This window comes from Bos mutus, chromosome 2 (assembly GCF_027580195.1).
Source record: "Bos mutus isolate GX-2022 chromosome 2, NWIPB_WYAK_1.1, whole genome shotgun sequence".
In the NCBI taxonomy this organism is placed as follows: Eukaryota; Metazoa; Chordata; class Mammalia; order Artiodactyla; family Bovidae; genus Bos; species Bos mutus.
The window spans coordinates 6,713,369-6,726,945 of NC_091618.1; the positions used below are offsets into that span (position 1 = coordinate 6,713,369).

General features: G+C 49.2%; 1 protein-coding gene across 1 annotated transcript in view; it reads right to left on the bottom strand.

The window, feature by feature from the left end:
- Positions 1-13,577, bottom strand: part of ASAP3 (ArfGAP with SH3 domain, ankyrin repeat and PH domain 3) — a 50,055-nt gene that overhangs the window by 31,417 nt on the left and 5,061 nt on the right.

Genomic DNA, 13,577 nt, shown 5'->3' on the forward strand with positions numbered 1-13,577 from the left:
TAAAAAGGCTATATACTATATGATTCCAAGTATATGACTTTCTGGAAGACCCAAAACTATGGAAACTGTAAAAAGTCAGCAGTTGCCAGGGGTTGGAGGGAGGGAGAGACGAGTGGGTAGAGCACAAAGGAGTTTTACGCAGTGAAACCATTCTGCCTGATGCTACGATAGTGGACACATCTCACTGTACAGCTGTCAAAACCCACAGAATGTTCACCACCGAGAGAACCTTAATGCAAACTGTGGACTTTGGGTGATGATGGTGTGTGAGTGCAGGTCCACCGATTATAACAGATGTTCCATGCTAGTGTGGGATGGTGATGATAGCGGGGGAGGCTGTGCATGTGTAGGGCCAGGAGGTATGTGGGAACTCTCTAAACTTTCCACTCAGTTCTGCTGTGAGCCTAAAACTGCTCAAAGAAATAAAGAAAAAAGAATTAATAAAAGAAAAAAAAAAAGAAGGGAAGCGTGACCTCTGTCATGCATGTGTATGATCAGTTATGTCTCTTTGTGACTCCTTGGAGTGTAGCCCGCCAGGCTCCTCTGTCCATGGGATTTCCCAGGCAAGAATACTGGCGCGGGTTGCCATTTCCTATTCCAGGGGATCTTTCCCACCCAGGGATCGAACCCACATTTCTTGCATCTGCTGCATTGGCAGGTGGATTCTTTACCAGCTGGGAAGCCCATTTTTAAGGAGGAAGTTCTGATCATAGCCTAGGAATGGGATGGGATTTGGAGAAAGGCACAGAGGTTTCTGAACTCCTGTAACAAGGCTACCAGGGTATGATGAGTCACAAGCTGAGATTCTAGCCCCAGTCTCCTGGAGACTGTCTCCCTGGGTGACACTAGCCCAGCCACATCCCCCCTTCTTTAAAACAGGAGAAAGATCATATCACATGGGGAAAAAAATCCACTCTCCACTTCACTCACAGAGTTACTGTAAGGCTCAGATGAGACTGCAGACATAACAGCATGTGCCAAGGCTTGAGGCAGTTGGAAAATATGAGTATGATTTTTACAGTGGTTTGTTTTCTGCCTCTGTATGAGGTCAGCCCTCCTTCCTCATTCCTGTGATTGGATAGGTTAGGAAAAAAAAACAAAAATTAGCCTCTGGACTCAAGGGGGTCTATTTAATCCCCAAGTCAGTGATTCTCAAGTGGGGTCAGCAGCATCACATCACCTGAGAACCTGTTAGAAATGCAAATTCTTCAGCTGAATCAGAAAATCTGGAGGTGGAGTCCAGCAATTTGTGTTTCAACAAGCCCTCCAGGTGATTCAGACACATGCTAAAGTTTGGGGATCACCGGTTTAATTCTACCCTTTCAGAGATGCAGTAAATCATCATGGCAAAATCATGAGGCTGGCCCCAAACTACCCGGTCTTGAATTCTAGCTCCATTTAGATATTTGCTATGTGACCTCTCTGTGCCTCAATTTCCCTATTTATGAAATGAGGATGATAATAGTTTTTACTACCTAGGGTTATTGGGGAAATGGAATGAACATACATAGGTAAAATGCTTAGAATACTATTATTTGATTGATAATAATATCATCCATTTCAAAATGAAACTGAATTTGATTGAGGATTTCTCAGCTTTCCTTGAGCTAATTGAAGATACTTCCCCTCGACCCATGAGCCTGCTCAGCAAGATGTGGGAACCACAGTGCCGAGGGACCACAGTGCAACCTCTGCCACTGGGCAGCCAGAGTGCAAGGTGTTACATGTCCTGAGTGCCTGAGGAAGCCTTCTGGACCAGGCTCTCACTTGTCACTCTTCCTGCCACCCTTTGAGGTAGGCATCACCATCTGCATTTTGTAGATGAAAATGCCAGGGGAAGGAGCATGTCCAGGTTTGTCCGGGTCACGTAACACTGCAGAGCAGCAGAGTCATAATTTAAACCCAGGTCTGGCCAAGCCCAGGGCCAATGTTCTATCAATACGAGCAAGCAGCCCCACCGAGACTCGGCTCCTTTGATCCTGGAGCTGGATCTGCCTTTGAGCCTGAATCTCAGCTCAAGCATCTTTATCATATCCCCTCAACATCCCCTCAACACAGGAGGGGAGGAGGGAGCGACAGAGGGAGACCTGTCCAAAGAAAAGGAAGTTGACAATAGCGGCTGGACCCCCACTGCAAATACTCCAAGGGCTGTCCTGCTGCTGCTGCTGTCGCTTCAGTCGTGTCCGACTCTGTGCGACCCCATAGACGGCAGCCCACCAGGCTCCCCCGTCCCTGGGATTCTCCAGGCAAGAACACTGGAGTGGGTTGCCATTTCTTTCTGCAATGCATGAAAATGAAAACTGAAAGTGAAGTCGCTCAGTCGTGTCCGACTCTTCGAGACCCCGTGGACTGCAGCCTACCAGGCTCCTCCGTCCATGGGATTTTCCAGGCAAGAGTACTGGAGTGGGGTGCCATTGCCTTCTCCAAGGGCTGTCCTACTAGAGAGAAAACAGATTGGTTGAAGTTGGCCCTGAAGAGGATTCCCTGGACTGACAGGTAGAAGTTAGAGAGACAGAAACAGACATCAGCTCAAACGGAGGAAGAAGTTCCTAAGGAAGAATAAGCTACCCTGGAAGGTGTAAGCTTGAAGTATTCAGGGACTTCGGGTGGTAGAAGAGTGTGGTTCAGATTTTGGATCAGCAGGGATCGCCATTTAGATTTCTCTCAAAGCTAAGAGTTCACGCAAGAGTCTGGGCAGGCACTGGGCAAAGGGAGGCGAAACTCAGAGTACCGGGGACAAGTCTGAACTTAGAAAATCAACCGGAGTCCTTCGGGCAGCCTTGCCTGGCTGGGCTTGGACAAAGTCTGAATTCCAGTTGGTGATACAGCTCCATGTTGCTCCCCACCCCACCCCAGACATAAACACACACACCCCACACACACACCCCCCACACACACTGTGCTCTTCCTCACTGCAGCAAGAGACCACAGACGGCAGCACTAGGGCCATGCCCAGCTTCCCTGCTTGGAAGGGCCTTCTGCATGCCCCCTTCCTGGGTCAGGATTCATCAATAGGAGCCATTCTTCAGGCCTGTGGTTTCTCAGAACCAGCTGTGGTAACCATGGCGACCCAATCCAGGGGGCAGAGCTGCTAAAGCTAAGGCCTTGGGAGCTGCAGATTAAATTTCACCATTGGACATTCATTCCTTTGGACTATTATAGTACAGGGCACAGGCACCTCTTCTGTGGGATTTCATGACCGCTGGAGCCATGATTAATCCACCACAGTATTTTCCCCACTGACTGGCTTTGTTTCATCATTCTGTTAAGGCAGTTCTTCAGGTAGCCTCTACCTATCAAACTATAATTGGCACAGGAGATGAAAACCATTTTCTACCTTTGCTTTGGACCATGATGTCGTCCCTTGTGAGACAAAATCACAGAATATGGGAGATAATCTAACATTATCTCCGCATTTTACAGACTGCAAAACAAAAGCTCAGGTGAGTTTCTGGCCCCAGCTCTCACTGGAAATGCAAACAAACTAAGAAAAGAATAAATCCAAAACTTGCACAGGGCTTTACAGTTTGAAAAGCAATTTGACATCCACCCTTTAAGACTCACAACATCCCGATAAGGCAGGTATTGCTTTTATTCCCATCTGGCTGATGTCAGTGGGGCTCAGAGAAGTGAAGAAAGTTGCCTGAGCTCACAGCCAGAAAGTGGCAGAGACCGACCTGGGACCCAAACTGGAGCCTGTGTGCCATAACTAGAGAGTCCAAGCAATGAAGGATCCCACATGATCTGACGCAGTCAATTAAATAAATTAATAGTTTTTTTTTTTAATGGGAATGATAGTAACTCCTGCTTCAGCTACTTTCCATTGGGATTTGGATCATAAAGACTGGCTAAGTTTGTAGCCCTTGCAAATGTGAGCTGTCCTGTTCGTATCATGCTCTAAGTTTGCTTTTGCTCACCCACCTGCCCAACCAGCAGATCCAGAGAAAGGCAGGGAGCCCCACAGGGCCCTTCATGGGTGGCCAGCAAGGAGGGGCAAGGGTGGGACTGGGAAGTATTCAAATAGCATCCCACCTCCAGGCAATCCCAGCTCAGTTCTACTCCCTGAACAGCATCTACCCTGGGACCTCAAATCTGAAGGCTGCCCCTCTCTGCCCAGTGGGGCCGAGGCAGGGGCTGGGGTAAGGTCTCCAACAGAGTCACCAGTATACAGTAGGGGCTTGTCCACACATACTGAGCGTCCAGCTGTGCTCTGCCTGACTGTGCAAGTGCTGGGGAGAGGAGGTCAGGCCAAACGTAGACAAGAATGTGCTCAGCCAAGGGCTGAGGCGGCCTGGACGAGGCTGGAGCAGAAGAGATGCCTGTTGGGGGGAGGGGGGCACAGGAGTGCCCACCCTACCCTGGGATGAAGCCTTCACCAGAGCCTTGGAAAGATGAGGAGACACTGGTGGAGAAAAGCAGGACGGGAAGACCATTCTAAGAGGGGAGAGGGGACTTCCTGGTGGTCCAGTGGCTAAGACTCCGTACTGCGAGTGCAGGGGGCCTGGGTTTGATCCCTGGTCAGGGAACTAGATCCCACAGGCTACAACTAAAGATCTCACATGGTGCAATGAAGATCGAAGGTCCCCTGTGCCTCAAGGAAGAACCGGCACAGCCCAATTACTTCATTAAAAAAAAAAAAAAAGAGGGGAGAGGCGCCTTGGCAAAGTCCCTGGGTTGAAGCGTCAGCACATTTGGGGAACTGCCTGGAACTTATGTGGCAGGCACCCACCAGGCTGGGTGGGGAAGTGGCAAGTAGTGAGGCCTCAGGCTAAGCGGGACCTTGCGTGACCCACTGGGAGCCCATGTTCCTAGTGAGAAGCCAGGGGATGGTTTTACATCACTGCCATGTGCCAGGCTTCTTCTAAGAACGTGACAGATTCTGCATTATTTCACACAATCCTGTCAACATCCCCAGAAACTTTTACAGATAAGGAACCTGAGGCCCGGGGAAGTTATGGCATTTGTCCAGCTCACATAGCTGGTAAGTGGTGTGACTGGACTCAGGCCCAGGGTATCGGGCTTCAGAATCCATGCGTTTAACCCAAACCTCTAGGTTTTAGCCCACGAGTGATGGGGAGGTTCTGCAGAGTTCTGAACAAGAGAAGAGTGACCCGATAAATTCTCGTGGTAGATGGGACTTCCTTGTGGTTCAGTGGTTAGGACTCTGTGCTACCACTGCAGAGGTCATGGGTTCAACCCCTGGTCAGGGAACTAAGATCTTGCAAGCCGCACGACTCAGCCAAAACAAAAATTATTGTGGTAGAAAGACTGACTCAGGGACACATCTGCAGACCCAGGCCCAAGCGGGAGAAAAGGGGTGCAACCTTGAACCTCAGGCTTGACTAGGTGATGGGAGAGCACAGCCCAGCCCGGCCCAAAGCAGATCACCAACAGGAAACACTTGGGCTCCAAGCTCCCGGGGGATCTACTTACATGAATCCAGCCACCACCCCCACTTACGGAATGCTGGTTTATTTCTGTTTCCTTGTTTATTCCTGTGAGGTAGTTAATATACTCCCCATTTTACAGATGAGGAAACCGAGGCTGGGGGAAGCGAGGCAACTGGCTCAGAGTCATGTAAGTAGTGCCCTCTGCTCCAGAGCCTTCTCTCACTTGCACCCCTCTCTGAGCTCCACTCAGCTCTGTAAGGATGGCTGTAAAGAATATTAATAAATTAGGTCGTGGTTTTTCTAACGGCGGATGTCAGGCATCTTTGGAAGTGATGCAGAAACATTTTGAGGGAAAGGAGGGGGGCACTGAATTTTAGGCTCAATTCTGCCAGCAGCCCCTCTGTATCCCTCTGAGCAAATTCCTCCCTCCGTCTGTACCTCAGTTTCCCCACCTGCAGACATGACCCTTCCTGGTCAAAGCTCCAGGACTCAGAGCTGAGTTAAGCATCTTCGGTAAGGCTTCGCCAAGCTTGGCCACCAGCACGAGCATGCATGCGTGCTAAGTCAGCTTTGGTCTTGTCTGACTCTTTGCAACCTTATGGACTGTATCTTGCCAGGCTCCTCTGTCCATGGGATTCTCCAGGAAGAACACTGGAATGGGTTGCCATGCCCTCCTCCAGGGGATCTTCCCAGCCCAAGGATCGAACCTGTGTCTCTTACATCTCCTTCATTGGCAGATGAGTTTTTATTTTTTTACCACTAGCGCCACCTGGGAAGCCCCACCAGCAGGAGCAAATGTCTCCAAATGGTTTTCATCTGGATAAGCCCCCATCCCCAGCACCCGAGCACCCGGGCTGGGACAGTCCGGAGGAGGGGCTCCACTGCCAGTCCCAGGTCTGCCCCGGCCCCCGCTGTGACCTCGAGCAGTCAGTCTCCTTCCCTCCCTGGGCCGACTCCTTGTCTGGAACAAGGGGCTGGGCGGCGACATGGAAGGCTCCTGCCAGCTCCGACATTTATTATTTCAGGGTCCCTCAGTCTCTCGCTGTTTTCCTTCCTGCGCTGCTGGAGACTGTGGCTGGCCGTGTGCCCCCACGGTCGGGCCCCTGAAGCCGTCTCCCCAGCCCGGGCACCTGGCCAGCCCTGCCAACTCAGCCTCACGAGCTGCCCCTTGCAGGGTGGTGGGATGGGAAGCGGGGTTGTGGGGGGGAGAGGGGTTGCAGGAAGGGAGCCGCACCCTCTGTGTGCACTGAGCCCTCCACAAACCCCAAGTTTCCTGGCTGGGATTTTCCTCGGGAGACTGCTCGGCAGAGATGAGCTAAGATAGCAGGAACTCTGCCCGAGGATCGCTGTAGATCCCATCTGACCTCTGGCTCTGAGCCCTGAATTCCACCCAACCCTGAGGAGAACGCAGCCTGTCCCCGGGACAGGGCAGCAGGGGCCCCATGCCTCCCATCCTCTGGGGTCTCTTGTGGGCCTGGGTGAATCCTCCCCTGCCCCCACCTGACGGTCACCACGAACCCCCTGAACCCTGGTCTTCCCCAGCTCTGGCTGTTTCCAGCTGCTAGACCTTTCGCCATGCTGCCTAGCAAACACTCCATCCTTCCCCACTCAGCTTACAGGTCATTGTCCCCCACCACAACAGAACTGACTTTATGCCACCCCAGGCCCACCACAGGCTTCTGTCAGAGCAATCATGGCCCTTACTTACCACTTCTGACTCTCTACGGGCACTGAAAACACTAAAAGGGTAAGGATAAGAATTTGCCAGCAGCGGGTGGGGGATGGTTGGGGTGGGGGGAGCACCGGGGTTTGATCCTGGTGTCAGGGAACTAAGATCCCACACGCCTGGAGCTACTAAGGATGCCACAACTAGAGTGCCTATTTGCTGCAACCACTAAACAGCCGCTCTAGAGACTGCTCTGTGATGAGAAGCCTGCGCGCTGCAGTGAAGACCCAGGGCCGCCAGAATTTTTTAAAAATCAATTAATTACAAGGGGAGGGCAGGGATGGCCTCATTTGCTTTCATATCCACAGCACCCAGCACAGGGCCTGGCACATGAGCAGCAGTAAACCTTCGTGGAATGAATGAATGACTAAATGAATACTAGCAGGGCCCTATGGGAACAGAGAAAAGGCAACAGGGGTTAAGAACTCAGGACATCACACTGTTCTGAGGTCCAAATTCTAGTTCTAATTCTCTTAGCTGTGTGACCTGGGGCAAGTGACTCAGTTTCTCTGAGCCTCCATGTCCCTATCTGTTTGATAAAAATAGTACTTAGCTCATAAGGCTGAATCCCATCAGGCATTTAAGCACTCAGCCCAGTGTCAGGCACACAAGGAGGGCTGCATGACAGCCAGGAAGAAGAGGCATGGAAGACGAAAGCAGACATCTCCGCATTCCCAGGGCCTGAGACACAACCCCAGGCTATCAGGGGAAAGACCTGGAGTACTTAAAAAAATAAGGGAGCCAGAGCCTCACTTCAGACTTAATATCCTGTTAAGTCAGAGTCCCCGGGGGAGTGAGAGGTGAGGCACTCCCACGTGCTTTGAACTGCTCAGGTCCAAATAACTGGCTTGGCCACTTACTGCTAGCAGAGTTGCCAAATGTATCAAAAATAAATACAGGACATGCAGTTACATTAGAATTCCATATAATCAGTGAATACTTCTTACTGTAAGTATGCTGCAAATCTTGCATGCACATCCTGTATGTGCTTTGGCAATTCTGCTTCCTGGGCTATTTCATCTCTCTGTGCCTCTGATGGGGATTACCAGAGTTAATATGTACGTGAGAAATGCTTATAACGTTGCCTGGTGGGTATGGAAGAACCTTGAAACAGTAAGCTAACTGAGAGAAGCCAGATACAAAAGTCCATATACTGTAGGATTCCACTGACGTGAAGTGTTTGGAATAGGCAAATCCATAGAGACTGAAAGTTGCCAGAGGCTGGAGGGAGTCATAGTGGGGAGTGACTTCTAATGAGCACAGTATTTCTTTTTTGGCCTGATGGAAATGTTCTAGAATTAGACAGTGGCAATTATTGCACAACCCTGTGAATAAAGACTGCTGAACAGTACATTTTAGAATGATTAAAATGGTGTATTTTGTGTCATATGAATTTTATCTCTATTAAAAAAAAAAAACAAAAACGACCTAAAAGCAACCCAGGGGATTGTAATGTGCAGCCAGGACTGAGAATGGAGATGGCTCTCAACAAATGTTTGATGTGGAAAGAAATGGATGGGAAAGAGCAAAGGGCAGAGCTGAGGGGACAACCCGTCTCATCCAGAATCAGGCTCAGCTACTCATTCCCGGACATCTGCAAGGTACACAAGATTTCTCATTTTGCTCCGGTGCCAGAACTACACAATTTTAGTGCTTACTCACAGTAATTACCTCATCCCTATTGCAATGATCTTCTCCTTTTCTCTGTGGCTACTAATCTACTTAACTATTCTATAGCAGGGATACTTGCGTTTTCAGTAAAAGAAATTAAAAAAAAATTAAGTATCTGTTATGTGCCAGGTAGATGCTAGAGGCTTTATATGTAATCCCCTCAAAAAAACCCCGTAAGACAGTTATCATCATCCTGATTTGCAGATAGGGAAACTGAGGTTCAGACAATTCAAGTCATGTGCCTGAGGTCACATAACCCATGAGAATTCAAACCCAAGTCTGCTTGACTTCAGTTACAGGACTCGCTCCTTTGATCTCAGCCACACCTCTTTATGCTGCGGGCTGTCAGTCATCCTTCCACGGGCATGAGTTCTTCTCCCTCCCAGGTGGGTACCTTGCCATCTCCATGCCTTCAGAGACTACCATTTTACCTTCGTACACAGCAGATGTTCAATAAATAGTGTTTAACGAATAACAAACCTTAAGTGAGCACCATAATAGTTTTCACTCTGACTGCTCATCAGAGTTGCCTGGGGAACTTCTGACTGTTCCCTTGCCCAAGTCTCACCGCTGGGAGATTCTGATCTGTAGGTCTGGGTGGAGCCAACAGCATCTGAAGTTCTTGAAAGCTCAAAGTCAAAACCAAGCCCAGTTAGAAAACCTTTAGCAGGGACTTCTCTGGCAGTCCAGGGGTTAACACACTGTGCTTCCAAACCAAGGGGTGCTGGTTTGATCCCCACTTGGTGAACTAAGATCTCACATGCCATGCAGTGCAGCCAAAAAAATAAAATAATTTTTAAAAAAGAAAACCTTTAGCAGCTGTTCCCAGCTTAGCCTCCTGTACCTTCACGGTGAGGCCCACTCCCAAAGTTCCCAGGACAAAGGGGGCCCAAAGCCCTGCCCCAGAGTCTGGGGAACTCACCGTGCCCCTGTGGGCTTCACTGCTGCATATACTCTGAGCCTATCAAAGGAATCTTCTGGCAAAGATATCTGAGGACTATACTACCAAATTGATTTTGCAGAAAGCATTGCCCTTCTACTCTGACCTAAAACCCCAGTTTCTGTCCCCAAACCTGCCTGTGTCACCTTGGTGGCCAGAAACAGCTGAATACCAAGCAAGGAAATTGGGCCCAAAGACTGAAATTTGGGGAGGCAAGGAGACTTTGCGAGACTGGGCTTGAGGCTGACACTCCAGAAGGACCCTGTGTCCTTGTGCAGAGACAGCCTGGAGTGGGAAGAGGCTGGGCTCAGACGGAGCTGGGTTCTAAGTGTGGCCTGGAAAACCCTCTTGGCCCAGGTCCCTGGTCTGCATCCATGTCTCTACTTCCCTTCTCAGGAAAATTGGTGTGGAGGGGAAAACAGCACTAAGGTCACTTAAGGTGACCTTAAAATAGCACTTAAGGTTCTTAAGGTCACCAATGACCTCCAAGCTGCCAACATTAGGAGTCATGTCTCTATCGTTTTCTTATTTGATCTCTGGACATCTGACAGAGCTGAGCATTGCTCCTTCATCGAAACATTCCTCCCCCTGGCTTCTGAGGCACTGTACTCTCTTGATTTCCTTCCTTCCTCCCTGGCAGCTCCTCTAGCTCCCTTATTAACTATTCTTCCCATCCTAACCTGTCAGACCTGGAGCTCCCCAGAGCTTGAGCCCAGACTGTCTTCATTCCTCTCCCTGGGTGATCTTACCTACTCCCACTTCTTTAAGCACTAAATGCACTAAATGCATTAAATGCACTAAATGCATTATGTAGTTCATAGACCACCTACATGAGCATCTCCTTGGGGTGCTGATTAAGAGCAGATTCCCAGACATTCTCCTGCAGGCTGGTGAACCTGCCAAGGACATTTCTCATTTCTGCAGACTGGTATCTAAACCTCTTTCCTACACCTGGGAAATTACTTGCTACGCAAGCCTCAGCAGAGCTTGCCTTCTACAAAAGCTGCCAAGACCAAATTCATGATTTCCAGACTCCCTTGAAGCTAGGGTACAGGAATGCAGGAGCTAGGCTTGGCCAATCAGAGGCACTCAATGCAGACTGAATCAGGAGCAGAGAAAGTGGAAGATCATTCTGATACTGATGGCAAAATTGGACAGCAAGGAGATCAAGCCAGTCAATCCGAAAGGAAGTCAACCCTGAATATTCATTGGAAGGACTGATGCTGAAGCTGAAGCTCCAATACTTTGGCCACCTGATTTGAAGAGCCAACTCATTGGAAAAGACCCTGATACTGGGAAAGATTGAGGGCAGGAGGAGAAGGGGGTGACAGAAGATGAGATGGTTGGATGGCATCACTGACTCAACGGCCATGAGTTTGAGCAAACTCCGGGAGATAGTGAAGGACAGGGAAGCATCGCATAGTGCAGTCTCTAGGGTCGCGAAGAGTCTGACACGACTGAGTGACTGAATAACAACAGCAACAGCGAAGGTACCCAGTCCCCAGAGCACAGCAGTGGTACAAGCTGCGGCATTTAATGCATGTCAGCAGCGTCCTCGCCAAACTGGCTCAGTAGAGTGGCTTGGCTGGGATCCCGTCTGCTGCCTTGCCCCAGTTCTCCAGCTTCCCAGAAATCCTGTGAACTACTGAATATTCCCTTTCAGTGAACTTCTTTTCTGTTTAAATCAGCTCAGGTTGGTTTCTGTTACTTGCAATAAGAAGGCTAAGTAAGAAACAGCTATTCAGTAGGACTCTCTGGGAATGATGCCAGGTGATGCTTACACAGATCCAAGTTTGAAACCCATTATCTCAATGCTGTGTGTGTATGTTAGTCACTCAGTCATGTCCAATTCTTTGCAACCCCATGGATGATAGCCCACCAGGCTCCTTTGTCCATGGAATTTTTCAGGCAAGGATACTGGAGTGGGTTGCCATTTCCTTCTCCGGGGGATCTTCCCGACTCAGGGATCAAACCCAGGTCTTCTGTTTACCATCTGAGCTACTAGGGAAGCCCATCTCAGTGCTGACAACTCTCAGATGTGTATCTCCTGCCTAGTCCTTTGACCTTCAAATAAATATATCTAAATGTCTTTTTGACTTCTCCACTTGAATGCTTCAAAAACCTATAAGATGTAAAAACAGAATTCTTGACTATCCTCCAAACCTGTTCCTGTCTCAGATTTCTCTTCCTAGGAAGGGGCAATGGCATTCTTCTGTTAGGAATCTGGGAACCATTCTTGACCACTCCCCACATGCATTCCATCAACAAATCCTGCTGTCACTACTTATAAAATCCTTCTAGAATCTGCCCACTTCTCCACCAACCACAGCCCCAACCACTTCTCCCCACAACCACCATCGGCTCTTCCATGAACAACTGCCAACTGCCAACAGCCTCCCTGGGTCTTCTCCTGACTCCTCCAATCCAGTCTCCATGCAGCAGCTGATAACGATCTTTCTAAAATACAAGTTGAGGGGGACTTCCCTGGTGGTTCAGTGGCTAAGACTCCTGGCTCCCAATGCAGGAGGGCCCTGGTTCAATCCCTGGTCAGGGAACTAGATCCCACATGCAGCAACTAAGAGCTCACATGCTGCAACTAAGACCCAGGGCAGTCAAATAAATAAACAGATATTAAAAGAAGCAAATATTAAAAAGAAATAAATAAAAAATATAAATTGGGTCATGTTGCTTGCCTGCAAAATAAATAAAATCCAGACTTGCCCCAGGACCTACAACCTTGAAGATCATCTGGCCCTTGCTTCCCAAACTCATCTGGGGTGGCTCTTCCATTTGCCAGGCTATGCTTCTGTTCCTCTGGCCTTCTTTCAGTGTCACAAACACTTTAGGCTCTTTACTAACTCAGATGTTCCCTAAGGTGTTCCCTCCAACTAGAGCACCCTCACCCCATCATTCTCTAGTAATGCTCCTTTTCAGGTTTCTTCTTTTCATTGTTATTCCACGGATATTTTCTGAGCTCCTACTATGGTGCTACGGTCAACACTAGGGATCCAGTGGTGAGGGAGGTTCTTGTCTCACGGAAGTCGAAATCTAGTGAAAAATCAGATTTTAACCAAGTAATTATGCAAAGAAATGTAAAATGTATCTAGGGTGTATGCTGCCAAAGACAGTGACACAGGGCTGTGAGGGACAGCAGAGCCAGAGTAAAGTGGGAAGACAAGTTAGGAGAGCAGCGTGGCATTCCAGGGGAGAGGCGACAGTGACGTGGACCAGGGGCGCGATGGAGAGAAGTGGACAGAGATGCTTAGAAGCTAACACCGATGACCTTTGGTGCTGAGGGACATGGAGCTTCTGGCTTGTGTAACAGAAGAGAGGGAAGGACCTTTCTCCGAAAGGGAAAACTGGAAAGGCTAGCCTGGGGCAGAAGTTGTGACGTGGCTTTGGACACACTGACCAAGTGAAAGGGAAACAGCCATGTGAGCAGCTGGACATGAGGGTCTGGGCTAAAGGTACACTTATGTGAGTCACCTGAAGACAGAAGACTGAACCCATGCGCATGGATGAGATTGCCTGCAGAGATGAGGACCCAGAACCAAACCTCAGGGCAGGCCTAGACAGGGAGGATGAGCCTCCATGACATTCATGACATGTGCAATTACTGACCTGTTTACTGTCTGTCTTTCCCAGAAGACTATAAGCTCAGCAGAGCAGAGACTGTGTCTCTTTTAATGAGCAATGTGTCTACCCAGGGCCTAATGTGGGGCCTGGCATGGAGCAGTTTCCCTGCACCATGTTGGCCACTGTGTCCCTCGGCAGGGACAACCTCATCCAATCCTTAGACAACATGATTGGTCCACTTGTCTCTACTGTCCAGCAAAAAGCCCAAATGCCT